Consider the following 19359-nt stretch of genomic DNA (forward strand, 5'->3'; position numbering starts at 1 on the left):
GTTGGCGGGCCGTCTGCCCAGCTCTCGCCAGGACTCACGCAAGCATTCTAACCCAAATCCTTTCAAAGGAGAACTTAATCTGTGATAAAACAAATCTTCCCGAATAAGATCATCCTTACATCCAACTTAACTTCAGAGATAGCAGAGATAAATTAGCCAGTCGAGGCTCTTAAACATCCCACGTGCTACGTACCAAAATATAAAGTCGTACCAATCCGGGTAGATAAATACATAAATCTCTATTACAAATTTACAGGCCAAGTAATCGAATTAGGGTTTACCCATTTTCCCGTTTCAAGTGGCAACCCAAAAGAAAAGTGCATTATCTCAAATAACACATTACAGCCCACAGAATAAGTTATAGCATTCAAATACAATCCAAAAGGAAAACTTAAGTAAGCATCCAGCTTTCAGTTTCCAGAACCTGTTAAGGAAAACAATAAACGTGGGGTGAGCTAAAGCTCAGTGGTGCCCCAAAAACATGCAATCAATTAAAACAATTAACACGTATTGATTCGATTGAAGTAAACAAATAGGAAGGCGATAATACCCAAGTGTACCTTAGACTGGTCGAGGGATTCACCCAACGACTTTACTTCTAGCACTTGTTTTATTATTATTGACTCGTCGAGGGATTCACCCAACGACTTTTCGTCTATCACTTGATTTATTATTATTGACTCGTCGAGGGATTCACCCAACGACTTTTCGTCTATCACTTGATTTATTATTATTGACTCGTCGAGGGATTCACCCAACGACTTTTCGTCTAGCACTTGATTTATTATTATTGACTCGTCGAGGGATTCACCCAACGACTTTTCGTCTAGCACTTGATTTATTATTACTGACTCGTCGAGGGATTCACCCAACGACTTTTCGTCTAGCACTTGATTCACTAAAAAAAAATGTTTTACGCAAGTCACCACTCGAAAGGCTAGTGTGATAAAGTACACATTGCTCACTTCGACGGGTCAAAACCACTTCATAGTTATAATATAGCAAGTTAATAAAGCGCTTAACCACATAACATAAAACAAGTAGGGACACTCACCAAGAGTGAAGTTCAGATGTCAAATTGGGAATCGAATTCCGCTTCCTCGCAATATCCTAGAATATCAAATATTGAAACTATAAGCTTCTATTCAGTCTTTAGGCTCAAACACATTGAGGTTTATCTAATATATTGCTAGTTTACTTTCCCATAGTAATTTCAAAAATCTACTTAGATTGAAACTTGACACAAATAGTAGAAATGTTTCTTATAATTTTCCTTGAGGTACTTTTCCTTATAAAAAGGGTAACTAGTATAAATTTTCTTGAAATAAGTCGACAAACCTCTTAATATCAATGTTAGAAAGTTACTTTGAACATTTCTTTAAAGCTATGGTTCCTGCAAAAATTATTACTAAAACTATTTTACCCTAAAATAAGGTTTCTTGCCGAGCAAGTTTCCCATGCTTTTCCCCAGAATTATTAAAACTCGTATTTTGGAACTTTTCCTATAGTTAACTATAGCTTAAGGAAAGAAAAGGAATTAAAATAAGACTTAGAATTTTCAAAAGCTATATAACTTATTTACTAATCGAGGCTAGTTTGAGCTAAAGGAAATTATCGAGTTGGAAAGTTTTATAATATAATACTAGCTGGAAAAATATTTCTGATTAATTTGATCACAGCTACTCGAGTTCGCAAGGTCGATACAACTTCCACAGCTCCGATTCCGTTTCGAAATTATAATATGGATCAAAATATGACAAAAATCACATAGCAAATTACTAGGGCTTCGTCAATCATTAGCCCTAGATTTCAACAAGTGCATTTCTGAATAAAATAAAATGATCAACCAAGGCTTCATCAATCATTAGCACTTGGTTTCAGCAAGCCCATCATAAGCAACTAAAAATAAAATAAAAGTAAAGCCTCCCAGACATTCCAGCAATTAACTTTCGTCACCCTGTAGTACTTAGAAAATCATTCAAATGGCCAAGAGCTTCATCAATCATTAGCTCTTGATAGCAACCAATCACTTTCAAACCAAAATTTCAACTAGAAACAAGGAGTAAAGTCACGGCTAATTTAACGCTTAAATAACTCGAGAAATTCAGATTACCACCATAGCATTTTACTAGGCTCAATGCCATTCACATACCAGAAAATTTTAGCATGTAAGCTTCACTTGAAATTCAGAAATTCAAATCACAGATAGGCCCAACATTCGATTCAAGTCAAAATTCATTTTCCTGAAGAAACAGGACATTAAGTCAAGACAGCCTACTTTGAGGAGTCACGTACAGCCGTACACATGGAGGAAAAATATAAAATTTCTACAGAACCAAGGCCCATGTTTCTAGTTTCAAATGCCACTGACGGCACCTTAAACGGATTTTTCTACACCAAGATATAAGCATTTTACTGAAATTGGTCAGGGACATCCAAAAATCTGAAATGTCATTTTTCACATGTGAAAAACTCCTTTTTCTCTTTTTGCACCAAAATGTTTTTATTCAAACCATCCATACATTTCTTATATAATTCCAAAACAACATATTCCAGGCATTTCCATCCCTCATGATTTGAAGAAAATTTTCGAAACTAAGTTGAGCTTCCAACTCAACCTTCGGCCATCACAAAGGAAATTCCAGCATTTGTATACTAACCTCTTTAATTCAATCCTTCAATATATTAAATATTTCCTCGCCAAACCACTTAAATTTTGCATCTCTTATGTAGCTCAAGACCATCATAGTCCAAGGAAACAATAAAATAAATGTTCAGAAACCATTTAAACTTTCTAAAGGCAAACTGAAATTTCTGGTTCAACCTTGCTTGCGGCTTCAAAGATTTTCCAGCAAACAATTCAACTTTAGTTCAAATTTCCTTGGTTTAAACATGGTGTTAGTTACTCAATTTCAACATTTTAAACACCTAGCTAGTTACTAAAATTTTCCACTTTCAAAATTGAGTTCAAACTATCATTATTAACATCAAAATTTCCAGAAATTTTCCTGCTTGGGCTCGGATGATCATGCCTTGAAGCAGAATGTACTCTTAACCTTTATTTCTCTGATTTAAAACTTACTAATCAACTACATGCAGGGCCTAATTAACTTGTTATTAGTCATCTAATCATGGTTATAAGTTTAAACAACAACACTAAACCAAATCAGGTTGCAAAGCTTTAAGCTAAGCTCTCGGCCAAACCAGAAATTCTTCCAGCATTTGTTTAGTCACAAACCATTTTTTTTCTACGGTTAATTCCTGTATTTTGCACTTAATTTCACATGCACAACTGCTGAATTTAACTAGCTATCATATCCAGACCAGAAATCAGTTTGATAGCAACCAAATTGAACCAAGTTAAGCTGTAATAATTAAGCTAGGCTCTCGGCAGAATTTTCTTACCCCAAACTAACCCAGAAATTTATCTCTGCTTTAACACTTCATTCGAATGCCCAATTCATCATACATGGTCTTAATCTTCCAGTTCTTACTCAGCTAAAGACATTTGGGTGTTCAGATTATCACACAAAACAAAATTGGAGCTGCAATAACACCTCAAGTCTCGGTAGCAACAATTTCTCAAAACAGAAATTTTCCTAAGGTTTTGATTTCAGCATCCGATTGTATAATCTAAACATGTAATCTCTGATATAGCTTGATCAACTAATAATCAACCTATTTTAGACCAGAAATTACCTCAGCTAGCAACCAATCTTTCACACGAAATTCCAGAAATTTCCTTCCTAGCTCTCGGCCAAGTGCAGATGGTGATTCTGGTTTGGAGTTGCGGCTGAAAAGGGTTGTGGATGAAGGTAGAATTGGTGAAGCTTCCGGCAGATTCCCTTCCCTGGCTTTGCTCCAACTCACGGCTGAATCCAAGAAGTTTCCGGCAGCTCTCTCCCTCTCTCGGTGCTCTCGGTCAAGGCAGGGAAGAAATGAGGTTTTGTTGTGAATCAAGAATGAAAGAGTAGAGTGGTATTTGGAGTGAAATTGATTTCGACTTTGGTTTGTGCAGAGAAAGAGTCGGCTGAAATGGTTGTGAGATGTAGTGTGAATTTGATCAAGTGGTTTTGTGGTGCCGCGGTTTACGAAAGGTTGCGTATCGAATTGGTTAAAATGCAATTGGTCGAAGTTGCGGTGATGGGAATTTGTCATAAGGGTCGTTTGGTTTCGCATGGAATTGTAAGGGTCTTTTGGTCTTTTCACTTGGTTTCCTAATCTCAACTTAATTTCTCAAATTTATCCTCAAGGGTGATTTGAACGCCTAATAACCCCCCCAATATACTTAACCATTTTTATTGAATAAATATCGATTAAACTTAAATATTAAGGTTCCTAACATTATTTAGCGATTAACTTAATTATCCGCATATCCAATTATTTATTCTCAAGAATTAAAGTTATCCTACACAAAATTTATCGAATTTTCATGCCTTAAGTATGTTTAGTATAGGAATATCATATTTATCTAAAATTCATTGATTTTTATCTTAACGCGGAAATTCCTATTAACATTTAACATTATTAACGATTAAAACTAGTTATCGGAAATCAAAGAATTTATTTTAAAGTAATAGAATTAATCCAACTCAAGAAATATTAATTTAGTATAGCAAAACCGAATAATTCAATATTGGCACAATTATATTATTTATTACATAGAAATTATCTTTACCCTTTTATTTCAAAACAATTAATTACAATACTAGAATTCAAAAAAATTAATTATTAGATCAATGAAATAGTTTACCATTGAAATATGAAGTTAATGTAACAAAACTAAGAAGTTTAGTAGTTTAGCACAATTCTTTTATTTTGCACATAACGTTTATTTCTACGTACTTATTTAAAAACAATTGGACTTAGTGCTAAAATTTATTAAAGAATTAAAATGCAAATAAAATATGCACTGATATTTATATGTCTATTTTCAGGGTTCTCACAGGGGTTGCCACCTTTGTCTACGCCAAATGTACACGGGCAGAACGTAGATCACTGTGGTCGGACCTGGTATCGATGGCAGACACGGCAAGGCGGCCATGGCTGGTAGGTGGGGACTTTAACGTCATTTCATCGATCACTGAATACGTAGGGCGCTCGGTCCAGGATCTAGGTGCGATCACTGACTTCAATGACGCAATTCAGAGTTGCTCTCTTACAGAAGTGCCCTTCTCGGGAAGCTCTTTCACGTGGACTAGGGTTAGAGCCAGTGCACGCGTGTGGAAGCGGTTGGACCGTGTTCTAGTCAACCAAGCATGGCTTGACTTTGCTGCCAACACATCTACCCAACATCTCAGTCGCACTGCCTCGGATCACTCCCCCCTTCTGCTTACCATTCGAAAGGACGGTGCTCGCGTCCCCAAGGCTTTTAAATTCCAAAATATCTGGCTTTCCAAAGATGGCTTCCTACAGGTGGTCCGCGATAATTGGGAGCTCCCTGTTCAGGGGTATGGCATGTACGCCCTTTCGTATAAGCTCAAGAGACTTAAAGGATGCTTGAAGGATTGGAATAGACAGCAGTACGGGAATATCTTGCACATGGTGCAACAGCGAGAACTGGTGGTACAGCAACGGGAGGCCGATTATGAAGCCCAACAAACTGATGAAGCTAGAAATGCGCTTCATCACGCCCAAGCTCAACTCCTTTCTAGCCTAAGGGATGAAGAGGAGTTCTAGAGGCAAAAGGCGAGAATCAAATGGGCTAAGGAGGGAGACCGGAATACCCATTTTTTCCACGCCTCTGTTCGGGACAAACGGGCCTAGCTCGCCATCCACAGAATCAAGGACGAAACGGGGTCATGGGTAGATGAGGAAAACCAAATTGCTGCAGAGGCTAAAAAGTTCTTCAGGGACTTGCTCACTGCCGATGAACCAATTGAGGCCGAAGAATTGATACAGGACACCCCACCCTTGTGACTAGAGACCAAAATAGCCAGTTACTAGGAGGCGTGTCTCTTGAAGAAGTGAGACAGGTGGTATTTGCTATGGATGGCAATAGCGCTCCAGGCCCGGATGGTTTCACTGGTACGTTTTTCTCTCACTGTTGGGACATTATCGCTAACGATCTCCTATAGGCAACCAGAGATTTCATGGCGGGAACCCCAATCCCGAAGGGCATCAGCAGCACCCTCACAGTCCTGATCCCGAAGAAGCCGAACCCATCATCTTTTTCGGATTTTCGGCCCACTAGCTTGTGTACCTTCGTTAACAAGGTCTTCACCAAGGTCCTCGCTAACAGATTGCAAATTCTTCTTCCGGGACTTATCTCGCCAAAGCAATCCGCCTTCGTAGTGGAAAACATTCTCCAAGCACAAGAGCTAGTTGGATCCCTTAACAAAAGGGCGCGTGGCCACAACTGCATTCTCAAGCTCGATATGATGAAGGCATTTGACAAGGTCTCTTAGGCTTTCCTCGAGCAGCTCTTAAGGAAGTTCGGCTTTCACCCCCGCTTTATTCGTCTCATCACCAATAACCTCTCCCAGAGTTGGTTCTTGGTTTTGGTGAACGGCAGCCCCAAAGGATTCTTTCAGGCATCCCGAGGGCTCAAACAAGGGGATCCCCTCTCTCCACTACTGTTCATTCTTGTCTCTAAGGCCCTGAGCTGGGGGTTGACAAGGCTAGCTCAGGAGGGCAGCATCACCCCTTTCGCTTTGCCACGGGGTTGCTTTCCTATCACACATCTCTCTTTTGCCGACGACGTCATTGTCTTCACAAAGGGTGATCGTCGCTCCTTGATGCGCCTGATGGATTTCTTGGACACCTTCCAGCGCGGATCGGGTCAGAAAATCAACAAGCAGAAAAGTTTCTTCATTACCCCCACGCGATGCGGAGTAGCCCCTATTCGGCAAATCCAGCTCATCACTGGCTTCAGGCACGGATCGCTTCCATTTCTGTACCTTGGCTGCAATCTTTACAATGGCCGCCGAAAGAGGGAATATTTCCAATAACTTACAGAGAAGCTGGCGGCTAAGGTTGTGGGATGGAAGAAGAAGCTTCTCTCCCCAGGAGGGCGTCTAATCCTCATCCGGCACGTCCTCTCCTCCATGCCTCAGCATGTGTTGGCAGTCATGGACCCCCCTGCAACTGTGCTTAGGAACTTCGACAAGATTATGGCTGACTTTTTCTGGGGCGAGTCGGATGGGGGCCCCCGGCGCCATTGGCGGGCCTGACAGGATATGTGTTATCCCACTGCTGAGGATGGTCTGGGTTTGTGGAGTTTTCACAATGTACAAACGGCATTTAGTTGCAAGCTATAGTGGAGATATCGGAGTACAGAAACGCTGTGGGCTAGGTTCATGCACGCTAAGTATGACTTGAGCCAGATGCGTGTGGAGGAGGATGCTCACGGTGCGGTCCACTGTTGACGGTCTCTCCGAGGATCTGGACCCCTAGGGAGGGAAAAGAGTCTGGTCTCTCACGGCCTCCGGGAGCTTTACCACCTCCTCAGCCTATGAAGCAACCAGGAGGGCACGGGCGACCTTGTTATCCAGAAAGTTAATTTGGGACCGGCGCCTCCCCTGCAGGGTCTCCATCTTTATGTGGAAGATGCTGAACGAATACCTTCCCTTCCCCGAAAACCTACACAGGATAGGTTTCCAACTCCTTCTAAGTGCCTTTTCTACCCCAGTAAGGAATCACGTGTGTGAGGACCCGAAAATTTTTTTATTTATCGAATATTACAAGTTTACTTAAATTTTTATTTACTCATTTTCTCCGAATTATTTATTTCGACCCTTAAAAAAATCCCTTTTATATGGAACAACACCTCTTTTATATTTTAAAGCATTTTGTTGGAAAATTCACTTTTGAAAATTCGTTTAGTTCGTAATAACGAGTACACGTTTTTTTTTAGGCTATACTTGAATCAGGAGTGTATTAAAATTGGAGAATTAAGAATGATCAATAATAGATTAAAAAAGGTTAATCGAGGAATTATACTAGACTCCTGTGAGAACTCGCAAAATTTATTATTTTAAATTCCTATTTCGAGCTTATTTGAATATTTAATTGCCCATTTATTTCGAATATTATTTTCTACACTCTTTAGACCGAATTACATGAGTCTATAGTTTCGTTATATTTTTAAAATGACTTGTGTCAAAATTTAATTTTTGGAAACTCGTTAAATAAAAATAATGAATACGTGATTGGGAATTTTAGCTGATTTGGAAATACCATAAGTCGGGAAAATTGGAGACATGTACAATGGTCCTAAAATAGGTAATTTTAGATTTAAGTACACAAGTGATAGTTAGTGGTACCATCGTTATAAGAATTTCTCGAAGGTTTCACTTTATCGCTGAGCTTTTCACGGCTCATTTTGAAGCAAGGAGGGGCCGAAAATTCTGTCTTGTTCACCAATACAAGTAAGTGACGATCAATCCTCAAATTCTTAGCCTATGGAAGTTGATTTACACTTATGAGCTTAGATATTCATGTGGGTGGCTTGTTATTGTTGAAAAATGTTGAATGTGGGCTCTATGAACTCCTACTCTTGGATTGATGGCTGATGTGATGCTTGATGATGGATTTAATGTCAGTTTAGTGCTCAAATTGGTAGATTAATGGTGCATAACTAGTATAAACTTCAAGGAATGCATGGATGTAAAGTTTTCAATTCTGCCCCTATTATGATTGTGCCTCTTTTTGCGGAATTTTGACGTTTTAATGGCTTGTATATGATGTTTATATGTTGTATAGATGGTGTATAAAGTTTCATCGAAAAATATTGAGGTTTGGTTGGTCAAATGGATTAATCTTGCACAGCTAGCAAACCTGAAAAACTTTTCCCGTAATGCTCAGACAGCCTTCTTGTTTCGGCCATAACTTTGTGCTCCAACGTTGAAATCAAGTGCGTCAGGGGATTTTGAAACTAAACATTCCCATATTTCTAACGGTATAAAATGCAACCCCTCATTCCACCCGAGTATCCCGTACCAACTGTTTAAAAATGACTGTCCTGTTTCTCTGTTTTCCTGGAACGAAGTTCAGAAGCTACAACTTGAGGCTCGAATTTGAGCTAGTTGTGTGCTGAATTTCAAAATAATTTCTTCTGTGAAATTATAGTTTTATGAATTTATTTTCCAACGCCACCAACCATGCTCAATTCCAAGTTGAATTGAGTGATTTGTGATCAAAATACGAAATCTGCCCTATTCTTGAAAACCCTAAATTTTGGGCAGAATTGATGCTAGACTTGGTGTGGACTTGCCAATTGAATTTATTGGGGTTAAAACGCTTACCAAATGTATCATGAACGTTCCTTAGGCTTTTTCTACACAAATGAACCATGTTTGAAGGATTTTCCTTGGCCAAATGTTTGGAATGGAAAACAAAAAACTCAAGGCAGTTTTGCCTTAGGATTTTTCGAAACTTTGGTTGGTGGTTGACTACCTTCCCGAAGTTATTTCTCCAAGAAATTTGGTAGAGGGACAACCCTTATATGGTAGTATTGTACTGCTAATTTTGGTATTATTTCGAGGCCGTTTCATGGCTCAAATAAATTTCCAAAGTTCATGACTCGAATTTGGAAAACCCTTGTTTCACAAGGAAATTTTGGTAACTTTGGGTTGCCATATCTTAGAGCTCAAAACTCTGTTTCTCATTCCGCTTATTTTTTTGTAAACTTGGATTGCGACTCTAATAGAGTTCCAAATTTCAAAGGCTAGTTCCAATCAAGTGAAGTTTACCAAATTTTCAAAGTTGGCCAAAAATCAACTTAAATCTGCCTTATGAACCAAAACAGCGACTTTGAGCTTATTTTTGAATGTTTTCCATTTGGAATATTAGAAAAGTGTATGCTAAGAACTTTTAGTACTTTGGAAGAGGTTTCCGACGGTACCAAGTTTTCCAATTTTTGACATGTGGAATGTGAGATATGATTTTTCAAAATATCGTATCAAAACTGAAATTTTTCGAATTTCAAGGAAATGGAGTTTTTTGAGTACTCCTTATTCCTTCGATAGTACTTGAACGTTTATGCTTGATTTCCAAGACAAAAAGACTCGATTGCTCTTATACTTTAAGAAACTCCACTTGAACCTCAATTTACGCGTAATTGAGATTCATTATCATGAAATTTTCCTAAATTGTACTAGTGCATAATCTTTCTTGATAATTGGAATGTGTGAATGATAATTCACTATTATTTGCTCAGGCGCACACGAGAACCTTCAAGAGGATCCCACGGTGGAAACTTGAACCTCCAAGTGACACTTTTGCTATTGACTCACAGTGAGTGTCAAGTGTGTGTTACTTGAACTACTGTAAACCAGATACATGTTTACTTGTTATTGATACTTGAGATTTTAAAATTTGAGACGGGGGTGTACTTTATCGCACCCGTTCTCACTTGAAATAAATGACTCGCACTTGAAATACTCGAATGTCTCAATTGTTTGCACATGTTACTTGCTTGCTTGACTTGAAATGGTATGTTATGGCTGCATACGTCATTGGAGTGAATTTTCTCGACACTCGAACATGCTTGGGGGACGCCCACATCTCATTGGCGAACCTTGGACTCGAGCCGGCATGGGTTTGGTCGAGCTCCTTGGTAAACCATGGGAAAAAAATTTTAAAAGCTTGATCTAGTGAGAGATTTTGCTTGGCATACTCGAACAGTATTGCCTTAAACAAATGACCGGTAGGCCCGAAACAGGGGTATATAAGGTGAAAGGGGACAGGTTAAGTGGAGTTCTACAGACTAAACCTACCCGATTGACGGAGTGTTAACTCGTGGAGGTTATTGATCGTGCAAGTGGAACATAGCTCTTGAGAGCTCCAGTATCCTTGAATTGTTTATGGTTACTTTCCTCGTAAATTGTTAATCATGGATATATTATTGCTCGACTTGTCAATTTGGGATTGTTACTTGAACAATGTGCTTGAATGTGTGTTCTTGGCCTCACGAGCGTTTTGCTCACCCTGTAGATTTGTTTTTGTAAGGCCCAAATACAACCTAAGAGGGGGGTGAATTAGGTTGATTCAAAATTTAATTGAGTTTATGCACTTTTTCCTTAATAAAAAATTTACCTTCTTTTCTAGTAGTGATCAATCAAGTAAATTTAAAAGAAGAGAACAACGTTGATCAGAATTAAGAATATATATAAGCAATGAGAATTTTATTAAACAAAAAGAATAAGATAGAGTATCAAACCGATTGTCTACCAAGCTTTCCTCAAACTTGAAGACCAATCACAAGGATGAACACCTTCTCTTTGATGAAAAGAAATCAACTCAATGTACAATGGAGGGATCCCTTCCTCCTTACCCCAAGCCTCACTTAGTCAAGTTAGGAAGTTTTACTATCGCTCAGATAACCCTCAACAAAGCTACACTATTGAAAATTTCGAACACAAGAGAAGTGCCTACAAGAAATTCACACCACTTGGAGAACAAATCTTGCTTAGGAGACTATTTTCTAGCTAAAATATCTCTTGAGATCTTATAAACAAAGTGTGTAAAAAGTTCCTTCATGGTTCAGAATCGTTTGTATTCAAAGGGGACCAAAAATAAGCTTCATTAATGCTTCCAATGGATAGAAGGCAGATGAAGAGTCAGCTAGCCGTTGGGGCTGTCGGACGTCCGACCGATTATTCATCGTCCGATCCCATCATCCGAAAATCAGCCAAGTTGTCGTTCGGACGTCCGATGGGATTTTATCATCCGACAGATTCTGCGTCCGAACGTCGTTAGAGAGTTATCAAAATTTTGTGAAATTTTTCGGACGTCCAACGCGATCGATGTGCATCCTAAACGTGTGTCCGATCCTCTCGGACGTCCGATGCTTCCTCACGAGCATCCAACAGAGTTTCTTTCTTGATGTCCTTCATCCTTTCGGACGTCCGACATGAGTGCCCTGATTTTGTTTCTTCTTTTGATTGATTTTCTTTCCTTGACACCTTTGTACCTGATTCTCTAAAAAGCAAAACACTTATATTTGAAGAGAATTAGATAAACATTTCAAAGTGCTTTGTGATCATCAAAATCGAGAATAACATTCTCCCCCTTTTTGATGATGACAAAACAATGGTTTGAAATGAAATATGATGATTACAAATAGGCTCCCCCTTTTTCAATTGACAAAAGCTCCCCCTTACTCAATCAATCGTAGAAAAAAACTTGAAAAACTCCCCCTCACTTGGCTACTTCACAGATTTATTCAATCATCCAAAAACAGTTAAGCATCCAGCATCCAACATTTTACCAATTCAACGCATCCCGCATATCCATACGCATATCCATATCCATATTCATATCTAGACCATATCCATATTCATATCTAGACCATATCTCTCCCTCTTTTCGTCATCACAAAAGTCAAAAGGTAAAAATACATCACAAAAGTAGCATGAGACAGAACTAAACATTCATAACAAAATAACTTACGAGCATCACAAACATTACATTCACATATCCAGTTTTGAACATTACAAGCACCAGAAACAATGAAAACAAAAGAGTCCGAGGCAACGGCAACCATCTAACATCCAGCAAATAGAAAACAGTCAAATAGAATGCAAATGATCCTAATAGGGCTAGTGATCCTAAATGGTAAACTAAGTGGACCCAGGCGTCCTTCGAGTAAGCAGATACTGAGAGAGATCCTCCTCCTCAGTGTCTTCATCATCTTCAGCATCTCCACCAACTGGTTTCTTGCCTTTGTCAGATGTGGAAGGATCAAGAGGTGCCACGGGAGTAAAGGTGAGGTCGGTGGGAGCAGGACTCACAAAGCGAATAGGAGCTGATGAACTCGGATCATAGAGTGTGGCTCTTTGCCATGAGAAACTTTCTCAACCACAGGTGGGGGAAAGCGAAGATTCTTTTCATCCAGGAAGTCTGCTTGTTGTACAGATGACATGGTGAGCATGAGACCATGTTCAAGAAGTAGAACATGTTGTTTAAGATCTCGAAGGAGTTCAACCACTTCAGAATTTGAAGAAGAATATGCCTTAGTGACAGTCTTCCTAGGATGAATAGAAGTCATTGCAGCAGAGGATGAAGTTTGAAGGGGATCATGTGCAGCCTTAGTTCTAGGTTCATTAGACGTAGCCCCCTTATAAGCCCACATATTATCCCTAAAGACAAGATTCTTGCGCTCAAAATAAGCCTTAGTAAAGGTAGAAGAAAACGTTTCTTTGGAACAAACACCAAGGATGGGTACTTTGTAAAACTCAAAATTCTTCTGAAGAAATTTTTCATAAGACAGTTTTCTACGAGAATCAGTGATAAAGCGAAGTAAAAACTGGCACATGACAAAGCCAAAGTCAATGCGAATTTTTTCTCGAAAACAATAAAAAAGATACAGCTCCATTTTATTGGCATCTGCCCTATGACCATCGGTAGACGCAAGCAAATTTGAAATGATTGAGAAAGCAATGAGATTCATAGGAGCAAGGTCATTTAGTTTTGCATCAGCAGGGGCAGAAAACTTCTTTTGAAAATAAGACAACATCTTAGCACTATCAAAGTGATTATCAGCAGAGGGATGCTCTTCATAAGAAAAGAAATTGGCAACTTTACTTTTGCATCCAGGTTCAATAACAGTATTTAAAACAGCATTCACAATCTCAGGATCAAATACTAAATCTACCCCATTTACCCTGGACATAATTTCAGTGTGGTCAGTGCCTTTCTTAAGATTGGCAAAGAATTGATATAGCATTTCAGGGTAATAAACGTTAGGCATGGAAATGATATGTGACCATTTCTGGAATTCAAAGAGATGCAGAATGGACTCTAAACCTATCTTGCAAAATTCAGAGGGATTTATGGTACGTTGAGGAATAAAACCTTTTTGGGATATCCAGGAGTGTTTTTCTTTGGCAGCATCATCAAAGAATGGGGAGACTGTAGTTGATTGGGAGAGCGGTTGAGATGTAGTCCCTTGTCTGGATTCAGGCTGAGAGGAAGGCTGTGAAGTTTGAGCCTTTACTGCTCCCTTTTTGACGCGTTTGAAGGATCTTTTGGCCCTAGGAGAATCAGCATCCTCATCCCTGAGTGTGTGTTTGCGTCCGGCAGTCACTTTTGCTCCTCTTAGACTCACCATTGTGTGAAATGCGTGAAATATATGATGCTAATGATGCACACAATAGTATGGGAGCGAATTACACAAGAATTTTGGGATAAACGAGCCTTGAAGATGATTGAACAGAGTGGCTATGAGAAAATAGGGTTTTGAGGGAAATTTGGGAACTGTCGAAATGTGATGAGATTTGGTGAAAAGATCAGGAAAATGAACTCACAATGATCAGGAGAAGTTTTTGGTTGAGTCAATTTTGGAATGAGTGCTTCAGAATAGCATGAATTTAAGGTGAAAGGAGAGACAGTTTTTCATCCGAGAGAGAAGAGAAGAAGAAGGGTCTGAAGCAAATGAGGAGGGAAGTTACTTAAAAAAGTGTACCGTTGCACTGTCGAACGGCCGAACGAAGTCGTGCGTCTGACAGTTTCATCCAAACAGGTGCTTTCTGGGAAAATAGCTGAAGAACATTATCGGACGTCCGTTCATCTGCTTTCAAACGCCCGAAAGCTTTGAACGGGAAAAAAATTTTTAAGATGATTTTTCAATTATCCCTAATTTTGATCTTAGATGTATGAATTGATCCAATGGCAAAGCTTTTGTAAAAATATCAGCAATTTGGTCTTTAGAACAAACATAATTCACACAAACTTCACCTTTTTGAACAAGGTCGCGAATAAAGTGGTGCTTTATATCTATATGTTTTGTCCTAGAATGCTGAATTGGATTTTTGGTCAAATTGATAGCACTAGTATTATCACAGAATATAGGCATGCAGTCATATAACAATCCAAAATCATTCAAAGTATGCTTCATCCATAAAAGTTGAGCACAACATGCACTAGCGGCAATATATTCCGCTTCGGTTGTAGACAAAGAGATTGCATTTTGTTTTTTGCTAAACCAAGACACTAAGCAATTTCCAAGAAAGTGACAAGTTCTACTAGTACTTTTTCTGTCCACAAGACAACCACCAAAATCTGCATCCGAATATCCATATAGAGCAAATTCACAAGATCTAGCATACCAAAGACCATAGTCTAATGTACCTTTCAAATACCTAAAAATCCTTTTAACAGCGTTCAAATGTGATTTTTTTGGACATGATTGAAATCTAGCACACAAGCAAACAGCAATTCCTTGGTGTATTTTGCTTGATTTACAAAAATTCCCTCTAAGGCTTGATGTATTTGAAGTCCAAGGAAGAAATTTAATTCTCCCATCATACTCATTTCAAATTCACTTTGCATAATGGTGGAAAAATCCTTGCATAGATACTCATTAGTAGCACCAAAAATAATATCATCTACATATACTTGCACAATAAGAAGATCATTTAACACTTGCTTAGTAAAAAGTGTGGTGTCCACGATATCTCTTTTAAAACTATTTTCAATCAAGAAACCACTCAATCTTTCATACCAAGCTCTTGGAGCTTGTTTTAGTCCATATAATACTTTTGAGAGTTGAAACACATGATTTGAAAATTTTACATTTTCAAAACCGGGGGGTTGATCCACATATACTTCTTGATCAATAAAACCATTTAAAAAAGCACTTTTAACATCCATTTGAAACAATTTGAAACCTTTGAAGCAAGCAAAAGCAAGAAGCATTCTAATAGATTCTAATCTAGTTACGAGAGCAAATGTTTCATCAAAATCAATTCCTTCTTCTTGTGCATATCCTTTAGCAACTAATCTAGCTTTATTTCTTAGAACTGCACCTTTGTCATCCAACTTATTTCTAAATATCCACTTCGTGCCAATGATAGGTTGATTTTGAGGTATATCAACTAGTGTCCAAACCTTATTTCTCTCAAATTGATTAAGTTCCTCTTGCATTGCCAAAAACCAATTTTCATCCTTTAAGGCATCATTGATATTTTTAGGTTCAAAAAGAGAGATTAAAGCAAAATTGTCTATCAATTTCTTAGATGAGGAACGAGTCTTTACCTTCTCGGATGGATCACCAATTATAAGCTCTCTTGGATGATTTTGGCTAAATTTCCAAGCTTTGGGAAGGTCTTTGAATGAATCATCATTCTTGTCTTCATCTTCCTTTTCTTGATTTTCATGACCTTCATCCTCCATTTCCTTTACTTCCAAATTAGAGTTTCCTTCATCTCCAATTGTTAGCTTTTTCATTCCTTCACGAGCACCTACATCATCATCCTCACACGAACTTTTGGAATTATCGTCATTAGTTTCATCAAATGTTATGTGTATAGCTTCTTCTATCACAAGAGTTCTTCTATTAAAGATTCTATATCCTCTTTTGTTCTCACAATACCCCAAAAATATTACTTCATCAGATTTTTTCTCAAACTTACCAAGATGTTCCTTTAAATTCAAAATAAAACATTTCCAACAAAAGATTTTGAAATATCCAACCATAGGCTTCTTATCAAAAATTAGTTCATAAGATGTTTTATTCAAAATAGGTCTCAAAAGTATTCTATTCATCACATAACATGCAGTGTTTACCGCTTCAGCCCAAAGATATTTTGGCAAACTACATTCACTCAACATAGTTCTAGCAGCCTCTTGGAGTATCCTGTTTTTCCTTTCTACAACACCATTTTGCTGTGGAGTCCTTACAATAGAAAACTCATGTGTTATGCCATTATGATCACAAAATTCTGGGAAGCCACAAAACTTGAATTTCGTCCCATTATCACTTCTAATCCTAACAATTTTTAAACCAAGCAGATTTTGCACTTTAGCAAACAATGAAGTAAAATTCTTGAAGGCATCATCTTTATGAACAAGAAATATCACCCAAGTATATCTAGAATAATCATCAACAATCACAAAACAATATCTCTTACCTCCCAAGTTAGTAATTTGAGTAGGACCAAATAAATCAAGATGCAAGAGTTCCAAAGGTTTAGAAGTTGATACACACTTCTTTGGTTTAAAGGAAATTTTTGTTTGCTTCCCAAATTGACATGCATCATAAATTTTGTCCTTTTCAAAACTGATTTTTGGCAAGCCTCTAACCAACTCCTTTTTTGAAATTTCCTTTAGTAATTCCATGTTAAAATGACAAAGTTTCCTATGCCACAACCAAGGATCTTCATTTGAGACTTTAAGACATTGGAAACTAGATGAATCAAGTTTATCAAGAACAACAATATAAATATCGTTAAACCTCTTACCTTTGAAGACAACATTATATTTAGAGTCAAGCCCAATGCATTCATGCTTTTTGAACAACACATTCAAGTCCTTATCACATAATTGACTAACACTAAGCAAGTTATAACCTAAGTTATCAACTAAGAGCATATTATGAACAAAATTTTCACCATCCTTACCAACATCTCCTATTCCAATAGTCTTAACTTTCACGTCATCACCAAATGTCACCTTTCCACTTGATTTTGATTTTAGCTTTATGAACAACGAAGGATCACCGGTCATATGCCTTGAACAGCCACTGTCAATGAACCATTTGGACTTGTTTGTCCAATTGTTTCTTGTTGAATTCTTGTTTTCCTTTGTTTCTTGCGTTTGAAGACTGATTCTGGAATTGATTGCTAGGTCCTCCCCTTCTAAACTTCCTTTTATTCAAGATTCTCTTGAAGCTTTTTGTGATGAGTGCAAGATCGTTGTCATCACCATCCGAGTCTTCATCATCCAACTGAGCTGGATCATCTTCACCTTGAGTTGCCTTTAGAGCTATGTTTCTCTTTGTTCTCGTGTCCTCTTCCTCCTGCACTTTAGTTTTCAACTTCAACTCATAGGAGGTTAGTGAGTTAATGAGAGATTTAATAGGCACAGAATTCAAATCCTTAGCTTCCTCTATTGCAGTCACTTTACTTTCCCATTCTTTGCCCAACGCATTGAGAATTTTTCTGTTTTTCTCTCCCAATGTGTACTCTTTGCCCAACACCTCGAGATCTTTGATCAAGTTATTGAACCTGCAATACATTTTGTCAATATCCTCAAGGGGTTCTATTTTAAATGATTCATACTTTGTGACCAAGATAGACTTTTTTTGTTCTCTCACATTGTCACTACCCTCACGAATTTCTCTTAACTTATCCCACATTTCTTTGACAGATTTACATCCTTTTACTCTAATTGATTCATTTGAGTCTAAGACACTATAAAGAACATTCATGGCTTTGGCATTCAATGTGAGATTGGTTATATCTTGAACATTCAACTCAGCTCTTGTTTTTGGCCGAAACAAACCTGTATCTGCATCAAGAATGTTAGCATCATGCGGTCCTTCATTCACAATAAACCATAGCTCAATATCAATGGATTGCAAAAAAATAATCATTCTTTCTTTCCAACTAACATAATTGGAACCAGTAAACCTGGGAGGCCTAGTGACAGATTGCCCCTCTAGTGACAGATTGCCCCTCAACAAACATGGCATGATTGGTTGTCATCTTTACTCCAAGCCGTTTGAGCTTAATCTCTAAGAGACCAAACTCTGATACCAATTGTAAGGCCCAAAGACAACCTAAGAGGGAGGTGAATTAGGTTGATTAAAAACTCAATTGAGTTTATGCACTTTTTCCTTAATAAAAAATTTACCTTCTTTTCTAGTAGTGATCAATCAAGTAAATTTAAAGAAGAGAACAATGTTGATCAGAATTAAGAATATATATAAGCAATGAGAATTTTATTAAACAAAAAGAATAAGATAGAGTATCAAACCGATTGTCTAACAAGCTTTCCTCAAACTTGAAGACCAATCACAAGGATGAACACCTTCTCTTTGATGAAAAGAAATCAACTCAATGTACAATGGAGGGATCACTTCCTCCTTACCCCAAGCCTCACTTAGTCAAGTTAGGAAGTTTTACTATTGCTCAGATAACCCTCAACAAAGCTACACTATTGAATATTTCAAACACAAGAGAAGTGCTTACAAGAAATTCACACCAGTTGGAGAACAAATCTTGCTTAGGAGACTATTTTCTAGCTAAAATATCTCTTGAGATCTTATAAACAAAGTGTGCAAAAAGTTCCTTCATGGTTCAGAATCGTTTGTATTTAAAGGGGACCAAAAATGAGCTTCATTAATGCTTCCAACGGATAGAAGGCAGATGAAGAGTCAGCTAGCCGTTGGGGCTGTCGGACGTCCGACCGATTATTCATCGTCCGATCCCATCATCCGAAAATCGGCCAAGTTGTCGTTCGGACGTCCAATGGGATTTTATCGTCCGACAGATTCTGCGTCCGAATGTCGTCAGAGAGTCATCAAAACTTTGTGAAATTTTTCCGACGTCCGACGCGATCGATGTGCGTCCTAAACGTGCACCCGATCCTCCCGGACGTCTGATGCTTCCTCACGAGCGTCCAACAGAGTTCCTT

At 38.2% G+C, this 19359-nt stretch overlaps 1 long non-coding RNA gene across 1 annotated transcript; it reads right to left on the reverse strand.

Annotated features, from left to right (window-relative positions):
• Positions 1-200: 200 nt before the first annotated feature.
• Positions 201-4185, reverse strand: LOC140035352 (uncharacterized). Its single transcript, XR_011839485.1, has 3 exons — positions 3700-4185; positions 1055-1110; positions 201-424 (listed from the first exon to the last, which is right to left on the reverse strand). It is a non-coding gene; the product is annotated as an uncharacterized lncRNA (long non-coding RNA).
• Positions 4186-19359: the final 15174 nt, after the last annotated feature.

The sequence above is a fragment of the Coffea arabica genome, chromosome 2c, assembly GCF_036785885.1.
Source record: "Coffea arabica cultivar ET-39 chromosome 2c, Coffea Arabica ET-39 HiFi, whole genome shotgun sequence".
Taxonomy (NCBI): domain Eukaryota; kingdom Viridiplantae; phylum Streptophyta; class Magnoliopsida; order Gentianales; family Rubiaceae; genus Coffea; species Coffea arabica.